General features: G+C 41.9%; 1 protein-coding gene across 9 annotated transcripts in view; it reads left to right on the top strand.

Moving 5' to 3' along the window:
- The window catches only part of rerea (arginine-glutamic acid dipeptide (RE) repeats a), a 708,059-nt gene that overhangs the window by 88,069 nt on the left and 602,095 nt on the right, over positions 1–17,895 (top strand). The window lies entirely within an intron of this gene.

The following is a 17,895-nucleotide window of genomic DNA, read 5'->3' on the forward strand; positions in this document are numbered from 1 at the left end:
TATCTGCCATCTAACCAGATGTCCATAGGTTTAATTTCCATGGCTACCTTGCTTATCCTGGCTGCTGATTGAGTTTCATCAGTTGCCACTCAACTCACAAGATGGGTGTTGAGTGTTTTGCTTTGGCGAGACATTGAGCCTATTGAGGCAGAATGCAGCACTGTCATCGATTTCCCCCGCTGGTCAGGACAATAACTATCTATTGATCATTCATGAAGTGCAGTGTTTCCACAAGGTGTATCTTCACTTTGGGAAAGGAAAGTAGAAATCGTCCAGCATGTTTTTTATTGTGCAGTTTGTTTCTTTTGTAGTGCTGATAATTTATCACAAATTCCTCCCACCATTACAATTATCAGTGAAAGACCTGTTGACATTTACATTTTGTCCTCATGTTATGCACTTGGGACATGTCCTAATCAAAAGGACATGTCCCAAATTTGGAAGAACAAAAACTAGAATTGTGCCATTGTTTTTTGCAGTTTAAGTGGACATGGTTCAAAACATCCGTTTTGCTGAAATCACAGTGACAAAATTAAATTTGCATTGACGGTGGGTGTCGAGTATTCCCAGGCTTGGATTGTGTCACTGTTACAGCTGAAATGTGCTATATTGCTAAATGTCTAGGTGTCCAGGGGAAGAAGAGTTTATAAAAAAAAAAAGGAAAAGAATTATACGTTCATTAATAAAAAATGTGCGATATTTAGATCTCCAATAAATGAATGAAACTTAAAGCCATAACCCTGAACAGGGGACGTCTCAATAGAAGTGTAATTGTTACCTTTATATATGGACCAAATTATTGGGTACAATATTCATGAACGCATTAAAGGTTTAGAGCAATTCCGTTTTAAAAGTGATCAGGAACTGAAACTAATATTACAACCATTCTTTGCATTCAGATTAAAACACAAACTATACATCCCAAGGAGACAGCAGTCTCCTATTGCTATGTAGGGGATGCTGTGCATATGGAAGACATTTCACAGGCGCCTTCTAATTAAAACAGGGTTATCACAAGAAAGGCCGAGAGAAGTGGAAAGTCTTTGGTTCTCTGAGTCTGGGTGTTCTTGTGGGTCAGATTTGGTTTATATGCTGAACCACAGTGAATGAGATTTACTGAAAAATTGAAATCTTGGAAAAATAATTGGATTGTGACATTAATAGCACCTTGAGACACCGGCACCTATGAAAAATCCTCGGTGCTGAATTAAAATGTATCATTCCAGTTTTAATTAGGAGGGTTCAGTCCATCAAAATTGGAAAGGAGGGCGGCACGGGGGCGCAGTGGGTTAGCCCTGTAGCCTCACGGCGCTGAGGTCCCAGGTTCGATCCCGGCTCTGGGTCACTGTCCGTGTGGAGTTTGCACATTCTCCCCATGTCTGCGTGGGTTTCGCCCCCACAACACAAAGATGTGCAGGCTAGGTAGATTGGCCATCTCAATTGCCCCTTAATTGGAAAAAATTAATTGGGTACTCTGAATTTATTTAAAATAAAAAATAAAAATAATTGGAAAGGAACCTTGAGTAAACTAGGGAATCGTCTTAAAAATCAAAATGATTTGTTTTGGACAAAATATTGTAAATGCACAGTAGGTATGTCAGCATATTAAGCTCAGTTTTTTCTCTGAAAGCAAATTTTAACACATTCAATTTAGCTTTGTGCTTTATTACACCTTTTCCTAAATGTTCTTGTCAGTATCAACCAACGTGTTGCAGAACAAGACTTGGACCAGTTGCACTGCCAGTTTTACATCAGATATAAAGTTGTTGCTGTATGCCAATATGAAAACAGTTGTTTGGCCCGATTGGATCAGTACAGCCAACTCCCTTCATACTGCATCTTGATAAGTGCTGTGGGACTGTGGGCTGAGAGCCCATAATGCCTTTGGCTCACCTAACATAAGATTAAACCAGTGTTTTTGGAAGACTGTCGACTGAGAGTAACTTGGGAACTTGCACTATGAACGTAATTTGTTGGTTCCCTCTTACACTCTCTAGAAGTTCAAGGATGCAAAAATAGTAATCTTTATTGGTGTTACAAGTAGGCTTGCATTAGCACTGCATTGAAATTACTGTGAGAATCCCCTCGTTGCCACAATCCGCCGCCGCCTGTTCGGGTACATGGAGGGAGAATTCAGAATGTCCAATTCACCTAATGAGCATGCTTTTTGGAACTTGTGGGAGGAAACTGGAGCACCCGGAGGAAACCCACGCAGACACGGGGTGAACGTGCAAACTCCACACTGGCAGTGAGCAACACGGTAGCACAGGTGTTAACACAGTTGCTTCACAGCTCCAAGGTCCCAGGTTCGATTTCCCCGCTGGGTCGCTGTCTGTGCGGAGTCTGCACGTTCTCCCCGTGTCTGCGTGGGATTCCTCCGGGTGCTCCGGTTTCCTCCCACAGACCAAAGATGTGCAGGTTAGGTGGATTGGCCACGCTAAATTGCCCTCCGCTAAGGTGGGGTTACTGGTTTACGGGGTAGGGAGGTGTGGGCTTAAGTGGGGTGCTGTTTCCAAGAGCCAGTGCAGACTCGATGGGCCGAATGGCCTCCTGCACTGTAAATTCAATGATTCTAAGCTGGGAATCGAACCAGGTACCGTGAAGCAACAGTGCGAACCATTGTGATACTGTGCCGCCCATTGATGTTTGAGAAATGGGAACTTTGCCTTCCCTTGCTAGGCATGACTGGATTTGGATTTCCATCATTTTATGCTTGTATTTACTTTACAGCTTTCGGTTTTCATTACCTGATTTATTTTCTAGTCTTTTGAACAAATTTTACAAAGGCAAAATTAGTCTTATTAAAGTCAGGGATTGAAGTTAAAATGTATTGATCAATATTAGTTAATTTTCTAACTTTAAAAAATGAAGACATGAAATGTTACTGAAAACCATGTCTGCAGAATGCTTCAGATAATATGTAATCTATCCATTCATTCTTTGTGGATGGTTGAGTAGCTCCATCAAGTTATATTTTTAAATTGAAACTGAGAAATCTTCATAGAATACTATAACCTGCGGGGGCTGGTTTAGCTCACTTAGCGAGACAGCTGGTTCGTGATGCTGAGCGAGGCCAACAGCACGGGTTCAATTCCCGCACCGGCTGAGGTTATTCATGAAGGCCCCGCCTTCTCAACCTTGCCCCTCGCCTGAGGTGTGCTGATCCTCAGGTTAAATCATCACCAGTCAGCTCTCCCCCCCCCCCTCAAAGGTGAAAGCAGCCTATGGCGACTTTACCTTTGCTCTAAACTGCACATTACAAATAAATTGAAGGAATTTTGTTAAATGCTAGCACCGGAATTCATGATAATAGCCTCTCTGGACAACCCTCAGGATTCCAGTTCTGTACTCATTTTAAATATTACGCACTTGACCTCTGCTCAGTGTTCAGTTCCTTTTTGATACTTGGGGTAGAGAAAACTATTTTTGCCAGGGGAGAGGCATTTTCAGGATAGCGAAACTAACCTTGAGAACACATTTGTGCAAGATCCATTGTACCAAGTGATACAGTACACCAGTTTACAAATGACCCGATAAAAATATAAACCCAGTAGTCCATCTATGTGCTATAATTCTATGAGTGAACTTTATTGAAAAAAATAAATGTGGAACATCCTTGATCCTGAAATACTAGCTTGTATTTAAAAAAAAAAAAAAAATATCTTGATCGGAATCACAATAATGTTGTGCTACTTAGCAAGTATTCACCTGATGTTGAACCAATATATCAAAAGAACAAAATCTATGTTTAATGAGTTAACTGTTTATTTTGATCAATCCTTTTCTTTTATCCTGACCGATCTCCTTTATCATTACTCATGGTGAGCGAGTCTGTGCTCTTTGAAACAGTGCAGGGGTGGAGGCTATGGAAATCGGGGTGGTTGGGGGGGGGGGGGGCAAATCTCAGCTGGAAGAATTTGAATACAAAAGTCCTTGATATTTTTTTTAAATGAAAGAATATTTCATGTAAAAGATACCGAACAACAGATTGAGTAAAAATGTGCAATGTACTTGAGACTTCTCCCAGAAATGATAAAATGATAAACAGGAAATCGGCATCAATGAAATAGGCATAGACTCTTGGCGTCAAAGCTTGTGCATGCCTGATTAGGCATTCGGATGACTATTTACTACATGTCTACAGAGAAAAGGAAAGAAAACAAAAATGTGCCTGAAAGCTGAAAATAAGAACTTGAAATACCCCAAAATAGAATACACCAGAGTAGTATATTTGTGGGTCAGTGACCGAGCGTATGTGACCGACTACTATTAAAAGGATGAACATGGGTCAAGTCTGAAAGCTTGCCAAAGGTGGCTGTGACATAATTCAGTTGCACTGGCTCCATGCTTTTCGAGGTGTAGGCACAATTCTACAGGTAAGTTTAATGACATTGTAAAATACAGAACTTTTGTGTGTTAAATCATGTTAGAAACCTCATGTTTACTGAGAAATAATTGGCATTGGCCAATAGTTTGCCTGATCTCTTTTATTGGTGGACTTTGTACACCGCTTGATGTTGATTATCCTCTCCCAAGCTTGCTTCAAATTTTCTAATTCGTTTTTAAATCAAGCTTTTTTCATAAAGGTTGAAAATGTCTCTTTGTGATTGTTGCTTCTTTATGACTATGAACTTGAATCACAGCACAAAGCTATGCCAAGCAATCCCTAAGGTGTGACGGGATCAAACAGGCATACATAATCACTACATATTATTTCCACATAATCAATATATATTATTTCCACATAATCAGTATAGTATCAAAGTTAGTAAGTTACAATAGAGGTGTAATGGCAAAGAAAAAAAATCTTGTTTGCTTTCTAGACGCAATTTGGTGATTTTCCACTTCGACGTAAAGAATTTATTTTTAAAAATAATTTAAAAAAAATTAAACCCCACATATTCCTCAATTACATTCCCAACCTATCATACAACCCTCGGTCCCCCAACAACCCCACATCCAATCTACACCCCTGCCTCTACACTGCCCCCTTCTCCAACGCCATGTCCACCCAATGTGGCGCATGATCCGAAATTGCTATTGCTGAGTACTCCGATCCCTTAACCCCAGCCAATAGCGCCCTGCCTACCACAAAACAAAATCTATCCTCGAATAGACCATATGGACCGAAGAGAAAAACAACCCCCCCACCTCTCCCCTACCCCCCACTGGGCAAGCGACTGTGGCTGCAACCTGTCACTATCAGCTCATGTGAATCCATGTCCGAGATTGTCCCACATACCTTCCTCATGAGCCCTACATTGTCCCAGTTAGAGCCATACACTCTTGCCAATGCCACCAACTTCTCCTCCATTGCCCATGTCACTGTCACATACCTATCTCCCTGATCCGCCACCACTTTCTCCATCTGGAACCGTACTCATTTACGAATCAAGACCGCTACACCCTGCCATCAAACCTCAAATGAAACACCTGGCTAACCCAGCCCTTCCTGATCCTTCACCCTCAAATGTGTCTCCTGCAGCATCGCAACAGCGGCATTCAAACTCTTCAGGTGAGCAAGCACTCTCTACCTCTTCACTGGTCCTCCCAACCCCCTCTTCTCTTCCACGTAACTAACCTAACCGGCTCTCTACTCTTCTCTTTCTCCCCCCCCCCCCTCAAAATCCACAATTACCATAACTCCGGGCCCTGCCCTCTGGGCCTGACCCGCCCCCACCATTGTTAGACTTGAAGCATTTCTGATGGGAAATGGATTTTCCCCCCCACTATGCTCTTTAATCGTTTTTGAATGTACAATAAATAGTTCTGAGAGCATGATCTCGAAGGGTTTTTATATCCCCTGCTGTTCCTTAATAAGATGTATTTGCTCTCTCACTTAAAATTGAGAGGCGTAAAGAGTCTTCTTGAGAGAAACAATAAATTACTAATTTTATACTTGTATTTCTTGCTGCATTTCACCTATTTGGGGCAGTTATTTACAATAAGCTCCTGCTAATCATGCCTGAAATTAGCTAAAGTGAAAAGAGAACTGCTGTCCCTGCAAACATAACCACAGTGTGGACCAGATTACAGCATATTATAGAAGAACTCACTGTCAACTCTTCAGATTTAATAACCATTTATTTTGTGTTTATCATCCTACTAGCAGTATTCAACTGATTTAGTTGAAAACTAAGAAAATTAGAGACAGTGGGAGTATTATAAATGTATCTGAAACTCCCAAAAGCAAAGCCTATTGTATATAAACACACATTCTAGGGCAGCACGGTGGCGCAGTGGGTTAGCCCTGCTGCCTCAGGCACCGAGGTCCCAGATTCAATCCCAGCTCTGGGTCACTGCCCGTGTGGAGTTTGCACACTCTCCCCGTGTTTGCGTGGGTTTCGCCCCCACAACCCAAAGATGTGCAGGCTAGGTGGATTGGCCATGCTAAATTGCCCCTTAAATTGGGAAAAAATGAATTGGGTACTCTAAATTTAAAAAAAAATAAACACGCATTCTAATTTAGCCTTTCTCGTAACAGTTCTCGTAATAATAATCTTTTATTGTCACAAGTATGAAATTACTGTGAAAAGCCCCTAGTCGCCACAATCCAGCGCCTGTTCGGGTACACAGTAGGAGAATGCTCAGCTGGTACAGGAATTGAACCTGCGCTGCTGGCCTTGTTGTGCATTACAAACCAGCTGTCTAGCCTACTGAGCTAAACCAGCCCAGCCTATACTCTTCAGTATAGCTTTGAGTAAATACATTAGTATTTTTATTACGTTATTACGTTTGTTTATAAAAAGGACTTGAGTGCAGATTTGAATCAGCATTTTTAAAACCCAAACCGTGTGGTGAATATGTGTATATACACCAACTCTTCAACTAAATTAACTTATTGATGTTTCTTAAGATCCAGAGAGTGGAGGTGTTCTGTCTAGGTTCTTGCACAGCAGTTTCAATGAACACTGAAAACCTGCCATAAATAACCAGTTCATAACATAGGTGAAGATTTTCTTTTGTTAACTAATTTTCTACCGTTGAAGTTTTCCACTAGATTAAAGTTCCACAGAATAACTCGAGTATTGCACCCAGCTCTGGTCACCACACTAGGAAAATGTGAAGGTCCTTGAGAGGATGCAGAGGAGACTTATTGGAATGGTTCCATGGACAAGGGGATTTAGCTACAAGGTTAGGTTGGAGTGGTTGGGATTGTTCTCCTACAGTAGAGGAGATTGATGGGGAGATCTGCTAGAGATTACAAAATTCTCACGGGTTTAGGTAAGGGAGACGAGCAAAAACCGTTTCTATTAGCTGGGTGGCGGGGGTCAGATTTATGGTTTTGTGCAAGAGATGGGGGTGTGTATGGTGAAACTGGTATGTGAGGAAGGATGTTTCTATGCAGCATGTGGTAATGACTTAGAACTCTGCGTGAGATTTCATTGCTCGAAGGCGGGTCCTGTTGGGGTGCAGATCAGCCCCTCTGCCCAGTGCCTCAGTATGGCTTGGGGACCCGATGGAGTTCCTGCATTTGGAGAAGGTGAAGTTTACCATGAGGAGTTCCACAAGACATGGGGTCTGTTTATTCTTCATTTTAAAGAGTTGGTTGTTGTCAGCTGCTGGGGGGGAGGGGGGTAATATTCTGTGTTATTGGGTGGGGTTGGTAGAGTTGGGGGGGGGGGGGGGGGAGATTGTTGTTCATGTTGTTTTGCATTGTTTTGTTTTATGTGTAAAATGTTAAAAACCAAAAAAAAATATTTTTAAAACTAGACTGGTGAAAGCAGAAATTATCAATCATTTCGAAAGGAAATTGGATGGCCACTTGAAAATAAACTTGCAGGGCTATGAGGATAGAGCGGGCGAATGGGACTGACTGGATTATTCTACAGGGAGTGGCATGGACTTGATGGACCAAATGACCACCACCTCTGTGTTATGCCACCCCAAGTGAAGCTATTCACTTTTTTAATGCATAGACTGGGAGCATGTGTGCCCCGAACAGGCGCTGGAATGTGGCGACTAGGGGCTTTTCACAGTAACTTCATACTTGTGACAATAAGGGGCTGGTTTAGCTCACTGGGCTAAATCGCTGGCTTTTAAAGCAGACCAAGGCAGGCCAGCAGCACAGTTCAATTCCCGTACCAGCCTCCCCGAACAGGTGCCGGAATGTGGTGACTAGGGGTTTTCACAGTAACTTCGATTTTCATTTCATTTCATAGAAGATTATTATTATTATTATTAAGAGAATTGTTATGAGAGAGGCTAAATTAGAATGCGCGTTTATTAAAAAAAAAAAATTAGCCACCCTTCGGGACCCACGCCGGCCGCCCTTCGGGACCCACGCCGGCCGCCCTTCGGGACCCACGCCGGCCGCCCTTCGGGACCCACGCCGGCCGCCCTTCGGGACCCACGCCGGCCGCCCTTCGCGAGCCACCATTTTCGCTTACCTCTAATGTGACAGATGAGCCTGCTTGATCCTCATGATCTCACTTGCTTTGCCATTCAATGTTACATTTCTGCTCAGGACTTCTGACGATTCAGATTCTCACTGCATCCATTGAAAAAAGTCAAGAGGTTTGTCCTCAAACTCGATAAACAAGACATTCAAATGTCTTGGATGTTTTGAGGGTTTTAAACTTTCATTTGACAGTACTTCCCAGCATATAACACACACGGGCTTTGTATCCTGATTTGCACTGTCACAATTAATAAATCCATACCGTAAAAACAAACCTCTATATACTGCTTTGTTCCGGGTTTGAGCTTTTTCTTTATAGGCTGTTCACCAGAGGCCCTGGAACACACACCACCACTGCATAGTCCTGCTGTGGACTCTCCTGCGCATCTCTCTCCAGGTTTAGTTGTGAGATCCTGGCCTGTTTGTGTCTCTGGCCCCCTCTTCCTTATTACAAAACAGTCCATTTTAAATTCTTCAGTCCTGTTGCTTGCTTGCTGCTAACAAAATGGAGGAATCTCTCTTCAGCCAAGGGCACGTGATGTCAGTGTATGGGGAGGGGCTGGTTTAGCACAGTGGGCTAAATAGCTGGCTTGTGATGCAGAACAATGCCAGCAGGTATACCTCTTCATTCACCTGAGGAAGGAGCAGCGCTCTGAAAGCTAGTGACATCGAAACAAACCTGTTGGACTTTAACCTGGTGTTGTAAGACTTCGTACTGTGCTCACCCCAGTCCAACGCCGGCATCTCCACATCACCTTTAGTCTGGACTGAAGAGGATGAATAATATGTCAAGTCCTGTGTCAAACCAGCTAACTGTACAGACAAGGGAATTGAACCTCAGATTTTCCTGGTCTGCATGGTTTAACTTTGTAACAGATGGTGCATTATCCACTGAGCCATTAGGGGAAGTCATTAAAAAAAAAGTGCTGGGATTAAAATGGTTGTCCACATGCAGTGTACCTATTTTGAGGTTCTCTCTTAAAAATGAGGACCTACTGGGATTGTTTTCTTGCAGTTGCATATATACATTTCTTCATTAATTTTTCTATGTAAACCGTTTCCTTGCATGTATTTTTAATCTTTTAATTAAAAAAAATCCATATGTGTTGCTCATGTTTTTCTACTTGTAAGTTGAATCACGAATGTGGATTTTGATAATGGTAATTACTTTACCCTTTTTACTTGACACCAGCATTATTCTTCTGTTCAGTGTTTTCTTAGGTGAAGACTTGAATTTAGATTGTGTTCTCAGATGGGAGTATGCATGGGTTTAATTTTAGCTGTGTTTAATTGATAGGTAATGAGGCAGTGAAATAGAAATAACTGGATATTTTTATCAGCAGAATTTGTTATTGAACATACCTTATTGATTTTCTTTTAAATCTGTAAATATGATTTTGGATTAAATCAGTGCCGTGTGTTTTTCACACAGCAAATTTTAACACACACAAAACAGAATTTGTTGCTCCTTCATTATGAATCCCAAAAGGATGTAATCTGCATTTGTTTAATTGTCTCCAAGGCTGGAGGCAGCATTTCTACGTCTCCAAATTGGTGCTTAACATTTTATTTAGCTTGCTATTAGGCAATGCTGTAACATTGTTTTTTTAAAATAAAATAATAATCTACATTCAGCCTATAGAGTATAATATCAAACTCTTAGGATATGGAGCGTTTTCCCCCATAGTAGTGCATAGAGAACATCAGTGCTAAAGGCAGAATACTTGAGCCAAGTTGTTTCAATAGTTTATTTGTAGCATGTTGGAATGCAAGGTTAAACGAGTGTATCAGTTGTCACGAACCGAGCCCCATGTTGACACTGTTTCCTCTCGATTTATAACTAAAACATTCAACTCTTCCGTTGCAATGAGCAAGTTTCCATCGAAACATACAGCACATAGACTGTTTTATAAAGTGCAAAGTGCTTTCTTTAATGTAAAGTGAACTGCTGCATCGCTACCCTGACTAATAATATGTCAGGTCTAACATTACACATCGTAATCTACCTGTGCAGTATATTTAGTTATAGAATCCCTACAGTGCTGAAGGAGGCCATATAGCCCATCGATTCTGCACCAACCCCCCCACTCCCATGTGTCATTCCCGTACCCCACCCAACCTGCACATCTCTGGACATGAGGGGCAATTTTTCCATGGATAATCCACCTAACTTGCGCACCTCTGGACAGTGGGAGGAAACCGGAACACCCAGAGGAAACCCACACGGATACGTGGAGAAAGTGCAAACTGCACACTGATAGTCACCCAAAGTCGGAATTGAACCGGGTCCCTGGCGCTGTGAGTTGGCAGTGCTAACCGCTGTGCCACCGTGCTAATCTATTGTTTTAAGTGAGTCGAGTTGGCATAGCTTTGCATTAATTTTTTTAACTACTGTTCTGTACAAAATTGAACATTACATTTAATCAGTCTTGGTTGATCATCCTCCATCCATGGTTCTGGTTTGGATGAAATATTGCAGGGTTAAAATATACAGTTTCATGAACATATGTGCTAGTAGTATCTTCCAACTTCATGGCTACTCTGTCTGCTTTATCTGTCAGCCTCAACTCACAAGGAGCTCTCTTTCCTTTAAGACAGAATTTCATGGATTAAAGCTCCAGTGCAGACACTCGAGTGTGCAATGTAAACTGATAGATCAGACCGGTATTGAGGAAGTTCTGAATTGTCAGTGGTATCATTTTGTGGATGGGATGTTAAACCGTGACCAGCGTCTGTTTGTTGAGGGGTATCATCACTGACCAAAGCTTAACTAATTAACTATGGTAATCTGTGTTGTGCAGCCAACCTCCTGGCTCCTTCAAGCCATGCCACAATCTACAGGTCTCCAGTCAGGACTATGATGGAATACTCAACATGTGCCTGGATGGGTGTGGCTGCAATAACAAGCTTCGTATGTGTGAGAGAGTGCCGTTGACTTGGTTAGAACTCCAGAAAGCGGATTTCATATTCACTTGCCCTACCACCAGTGGGAAATGTGTGCAATGTGCACTAGGATACAGAACAGAAACTCACTGGAGTTCAGCGACATCCCCAGTGACCTCTGCCAGGAAGCAATGCCAGACTACAAGAATCTCAACATGCCCAAGTTTCCCTCTTAAGTCACACATGGTCAGTGCCTTAATTGTCGTCATGTCAGTGCCCTGGAATTTCCTACCGCATGGGAGTATCTTCACAACAAGAATTGCAGCAGTTCAAGAAGGCTCCAGCACTTAAGGGAATCTGAGTAAAGCCAATAAATGTAACTTTTTAACTCTTGTGCACTTTCAAAAACAAATCATAAGATTCACAGAATCACAAATTATTGGAGTGCCGAAGGAGGCCTTTTGGCCATCGCGCCTGCTCTCAGAATGAGCATTATAACTTCGTGCCATTTTGCTGCCTTTTCCCTGGTGCCCCGTGTTCCTATTCAAATAATCATCTAATGCCCCCTTGACTGCCTCGATTGAACCTTCCCCCACCACACTTCCAGGCCGAGCTTTCCAGACTCGAACCACTCGCTGTGTGAAAAAGGTTTTTCTCACATCAAATTTGCTGCTTTTGTAAATCACATCAAATCTGTGCCATTTTGTTCTTGATCCTTTTACGAGGTGGAACAGTTTCTACTGTCCAGCATCCTCATGATTTTGAACATCTCTATCAAATCTCTTCTCAGCCGCTTTCTCTCCAAGAAAGAACAGTCCCAACCTCTCCAATCTATCCTCATAACTGAAATTCCCATCCCTGGAACCATTCTTGTGAACCTCTTCTCCTATCATCAGAGAATTTACAGTGCAGAAGGAGGCTATTTGGCCCATCGAGTCTGCACCGGCTCTTGGAAAGAGTATCCTACCCAAGCCCACACCTCCACCCTATCCCCATAACCCAGTAACCCCACCCGACACTAAGGGCAATTTTGGACACTATGGGCAATTTATCATGGCCAATCCACCTAACCTGCACATCTTTGGACTGTGGGAGGAAACCGGAGCACCCGGAAGAAACCCACGCACACACTGGGAGGATATGGACGATAAAGGAATAGTATAGATGGGCTTTAGAGTGATTTTACAGGTCGGCGCAACATCGAGGGCCGAAGGGTCTGTACTGCGCTGTAATGTTCTATGTTCTATGTGCAGACTCCACACAGACAGTGACCCAAGCCGGAATCGAACCTGGGACCCTGGAGCTGTGAAGCAATTGTGCTATCCACAATGCTACCGTGCTGCCCTATCCATGCTTGTTTTAAAAGCAACAGACCCCCACCACACACTGGGTGAAAATGTTACTTTTCAACTCCCCTCAAAACATTTTACCGATTACTTTAAATATACATCCTCTTATTATTATCGTTGCTAAAGGAAATAGATCTTTCCTAGCCACTCTATCTGGGCCCCTCATAATTTTATACAACTCTGTTAAATCTCCCCTTAACCTCTTGATGGAATAATCAACTTGAATCCATAGACTGTGTAAAACAGTGTTTCTAAAACTCTTTTTCCTGGGAGTCCCTTTTCCCGACCTTCGCGACCCACCGTTTTTGCTTACCTTTAATGCGACAGGTGAGCTTGCTTGGTCTTCACAATCTCACTTGCTTTGTTAGTCAAAGTTACGTTTTTGCTAGGACTTCAGCTGATGATTTAGGTTCTTGCTGAATCCTTTAAAAAAAATCAAGCGGTTTGTCCTCTAACTTACCATGCCTTTGAAATTTTGAGTGTTTTTAACTTTCATTTGCCAGTACTTCCTTGAATGTAGCGCACGTGGGCTTTGCATCCTGATTTGCATTGGCATAATTAACAAAGCCATACTACAAGAAATCGTCTTTACACAGCTTTGTTCCCGAATTTAGTTTTTTCTCTGTTTAAAACGATCCATCTTCAGTTCTTCACAGTCCTGTTGCCTTGCTTGCTCGCAGCTAGAAAAGGAGGAAAATCTCCTCCGTGGTTTCGGGCCAAAAGTACAAGGCACGCGTGACGTTAGTGTACGTGCCGGGCGCATGACCTGCTGCCTGCCGCCGCTTCTGGCCAGAAGACTGCATTGTTTTATTTCAAAGCTGGTTGCGGCTGGCATTCTCAATTTAAAAGCTGGTCGCAGCCGTTGGCGCTTCTCCCGCGATTGGTAACACCACAACCGATCGCTTTGCGACCCTCCCGATGTCTGCCCCCGACCCACCTGCGGGTCACGGCCCGTAGTTTGGAAAACCCTGATCTAAAGGAAGCATTTGGCAAGCACATTTCATTTGACTTTCTGTTGCTGGTAAGAGTTCATTTAATGATTCCAAATCATGAACTATACTTTTCAGTGATTCTGTTGGTTCCTTGAGCACAGGGCAATGTGGAGTGCAGGAAGTATGGAGAGGAAGACTTTGTAATAGAGTATCTTTAGATGCACTGCATTTGAACTATGTTGGCAAATACTTTTACATTGGGATTTATTTTTTATGGCAAGCATATGTTGATTTTCTAAAGTTCTGATGGGAGATAACTATTACTGTCCTGAGTCTGACAGAAGGTCAGACTTGTACAATGGTTTAATTGCATATTGTCTATCAAATGTAGTGCTTTGTGTAACTGGAAATTCTAAGCCTTGTTTGAGGGAGGGGGAAGATCAGCTTGAATTGATAGAAAATCTAAAAGAAACATTTGGCAGACGCACATCATTTGGCTTTCTGTTGCTGGTAAGGCTCATAAATTTAGCGATTCCAAAACCATGAACTATTTTTACTGAATAACTCGATGTGTAACTCTTGTTATTTCTTTAAAGTTGTGTTTGCACAGAGAACAAAGAGCCAGTTTTTTTTTTCTTTTTAAAAGAGGGTCAAGCTAAGAGACTGGAAGCCTCTCTGTTTCCTTGAAACTTAAACCCTTCTCTCCTTGAAATGATGTTGCATTTTGGCAGGCTTACCTGTACTGTTGATCAAGACTATCAAAAATAGTCGCATTAGTTTAACAGTATTTTTAATTGTTTGAAATATCTTGTGTTGGATTGCAGGCTTTGAAGGATGCTGATTGAGGTCTGTAGGTATTTGGTAACTTTACACAGCAAAAATATAAAATTGTGGCAGGCTTAAATACTTGAAAGAAATCGTATGTTTCAATTTAAGATTCAAATCCTGCTGGTATAGGTTAAGTATTACTTGTTTTAAAATACTTTGAATCATGGTTGCTTAGATTATCTTATTAACTGGATTCTTGAGTGACTATATTGGCTTGCATGCTGTTTGGATACAGTTGGTGGTTGATCATGTTTACATAATCTCTAAATTGCTTTCTTGAAACTTGAACACTCACTCGAGGTGAAGGTACAGAATATCTGAGGGCTTCAGGGGTCATTGTTTATGTCTAGCTGGACTCCTGAGCTGTGTAGCTCAGTCATCCATGTACTCCTCTTTTATTTGCCTACAATGGTCCACTGAGTGAGCCATCAACCTTCCTGTGTTCTTTCAAAGCTTGTTGATTCTCTTGAATCTTCCTTTTTTTTAATGTTCCTGCAGACTTCAGCAGTAGACTGAGAGTTCAAATAGAACAGAACTGTCTGATTTAATCAGTCAGTAAACTATCTCTACTATTATTGCTTATCTTTCATTCTCTGGGGGCGTCCCAGAGCACAATGCCCACTGTTACTGCAAAACAGTTCAAACAAAAGGTGTTTTGATTCAGGAAAAGTAAAGTTTTATTGTTTCAGTTACAGAGACTGTTAAGTGTCTAGGATATTCAGCTGAGGCTGTCAGCTCCCCTGGCTACATGCTTAGGCCTGTAGAATGCAGAGTGCTTTGCTTGTAACTGCACCCGTTGTCTCCTTTCATTATCTGTTAATGGTGCTCAACATGACAGGGTTGTGTGATAAATGGAAGCTGCAGCGAAACCCGGAGCTGGATTCTTTGTCACTGAAAGCAGTGTTTGTGCTTGCACTGTAGCCACAGATACGTGTAGTCACTTTTAACAAGACACTGTAGGAAGCATATTAAATAACCAGCTCACAGCCACTAAACTGGAGCTCTTTAATAGAAAATTGTATTGCACTTTTAGCAATGCCTGAAATGACTTTCTCATACACTGTTTGTTATTGGTCTGTGGAGACACAATGTAATGAAGCAAAAGGGACTTGCATTTAGGTAGCACCTTTCATGACCTCTGTATGTGCCAAAGCGGTATACAGCCGATTTTGAAACGTAGTCACTTTTGAAACGTCGGGAAATGTAGCAGACAAGGCTCTGTAAATGCAATGAACTACATGACCAGATAATATTTTATAGTGATGTAGGTTGAACTCTCCTGGTGTACTTCAAATATTGCCAAGGTATCTTTTACACCCTCTGAGATTAGATGCGCGTCAGTTTGACATCTCTTCCACCTCCTGATAATGCAGCACTCCCCCCCCCCCCCCCCCCAGTACTGCACTGAGAGCACACAGCGCAAAACGATGATTTGAGGAAACCACTAAACACAGAAAAGATGCTGACAGTCATCGAATATTCTACCTGTATTGTGCTAAATGCACTGATGCCAGCCTGGATTTTGTGTTCAAGTCTCCAAACAGCGGGGAGACAGTGGCACAGTGATATTGTCACTTGGACCAGTAAACCAGAGACCCAGGGTTCCTGCCACTGCAGATGGTGAAATTGGAATTCAATAAATAAATCTGGAATTAAAAGTCGAATGATGACCATGAACCGATTGTCGTAATAACTCATCTGGTTCACTAATGTCCTTTAGGGATAGGAATCGGCTGTCCTTATCTGGTCTGGCTTACATGTGACTCCAGACCGATAGCAATGTGGTTGGCTCTTAACTGCCCCCTCAAGGGCAATTGGGGGCGGGCAATAAATCCTGGCACAGCCTGCGACGCCCACTTTCCATGAACAAATAAAAAAAAACGGAGGTGTGAATCGAAGACTTTGTAGACACTTTACCCACATAGATAAATATATAGTACAGGGACTGTAAATACATTTTCTGAGTGAATGTTACACTTATTATTTTTTTAAAATAAATTTAGAGTACCCAGTTAATTTTTTTCCAATTAAGGGGCAATTTAGCGTGCCAATCCACCGACCCTGCACATCTTTGAGTTAGAGTGGTGAAACCCACGCAAACACGGGGAGAATGTGCAAACTCCACACGGTCAGTGACCTAGACCGGGATCGAACCTGGGACCTCGGTGCCTTGAGCCAGCAGTGCTAACCACTGCGCCACTGTGCTGCCCTCCAGTGAATGTTACACTTGATCAGAATTATATTAGCTGCAGATAAAAATAGTCAACTGGGTATATTTGTGACATAATTAAATAATTGAATGTATAAATAGAAAATGTTTCTATTTCTCTTCCAACCCACTCATAAAAATAGAGCATTAAAAGTTGTTACTATTCGGCACTAAATAATTGAAAAAATATGTCCTACTTAAAACAGACAACTTATGCACTCGGGTGTCAGTTATGGTGTTTATTGGAATGTGGTAATCTTGCATGTTTTAAAAAAAAAAAATTAAGCTTTGCACTTCCCATGTGAATACATTGCAGCATCACCCAGGCCTATTTACTTCAAAGATTGAAATTTAAAAAATGTCTTCACTGGCGTAAAAGCACCTCCACCTTTCAATAGATTGTTCTATTGTTGCTATGTTATGTCTTGCTGACTTGAATTCAGTTCCTTGGAATGCAGAATCAATTTTTAAAAATAATTAACTATTGAGTTTGACACACCTCTTCGCGGTAAAGGGTTGCTACATAGTTATAATATAACTCTTTCTGGGGCAGCACGGTGGTGCAGTGGTTAGCACTGCTGCCTCACGGCGCAGAGGTCACAGGTTCGATCCTGGCTCTGGGCCACTGTACGTGTGGAGTTTGCACATTCTCCCGTGTTTGCTTGGGTTTCGCCCCCAGAACCCAAAGATGTGCAGGGTAGGTGGATTGGCCATATCTTTTTATTAAAACAGTAAAAAATATATACAAGGACAAATGGTACAAACACTAATTTTGTGTTGGAGAAATGGGGTACCCTCCCCTCAGTACCAATGTACGGGGAGGGGGTGGGGGGGATGCATACTCTGATTATTAAAACAATTCACACCACGTTTCTACAAAAACCAAATGGCACAAGCACTAAACTTTGTGCTGGAGAGACCAGATGCCCTCGCCTCTGGACCACGCCAAATTTCCCCTTAATTGGAAAAAATGAATTAGGTACTCTAAATTTATTTAAAAAAAATAATATAGCTCTTACTGTTGTGCCCAATTTACTAAAACACATCTGAATATGGCTGTACTGTCTGCCTGAAGAATATCTTCTAAAATCCCGCTTTTAAAATATATTGGCTCAAACAATGGAAAGTAGAGTGGTTAGAAACAAAGTATGTTAATGCTAATTTAGTCAAGTGGTTCTGTTTGCTGACCTGGTTGAAAGGCTATTTAACAACCCAACACAAACTACTTTGGAGCATTTCATGTTACCCTCTCTCGTGAGCTTCAATCATAGTCCTCAAGAATTAATGTACGCT

This window comes from Scyliorhinus torazame, chromosome 16 (assembly GCF_047496885.1).
Source record: "Scyliorhinus torazame isolate Kashiwa2021f chromosome 16, sScyTor2.1, whole genome shotgun sequence".
Taxonomy (NCBI): Eukaryota; Metazoa; Chordata; class Chondrichthyes; order Carcharhiniformes; family Scyliorhinidae; genus Scyliorhinus; species Scyliorhinus torazame.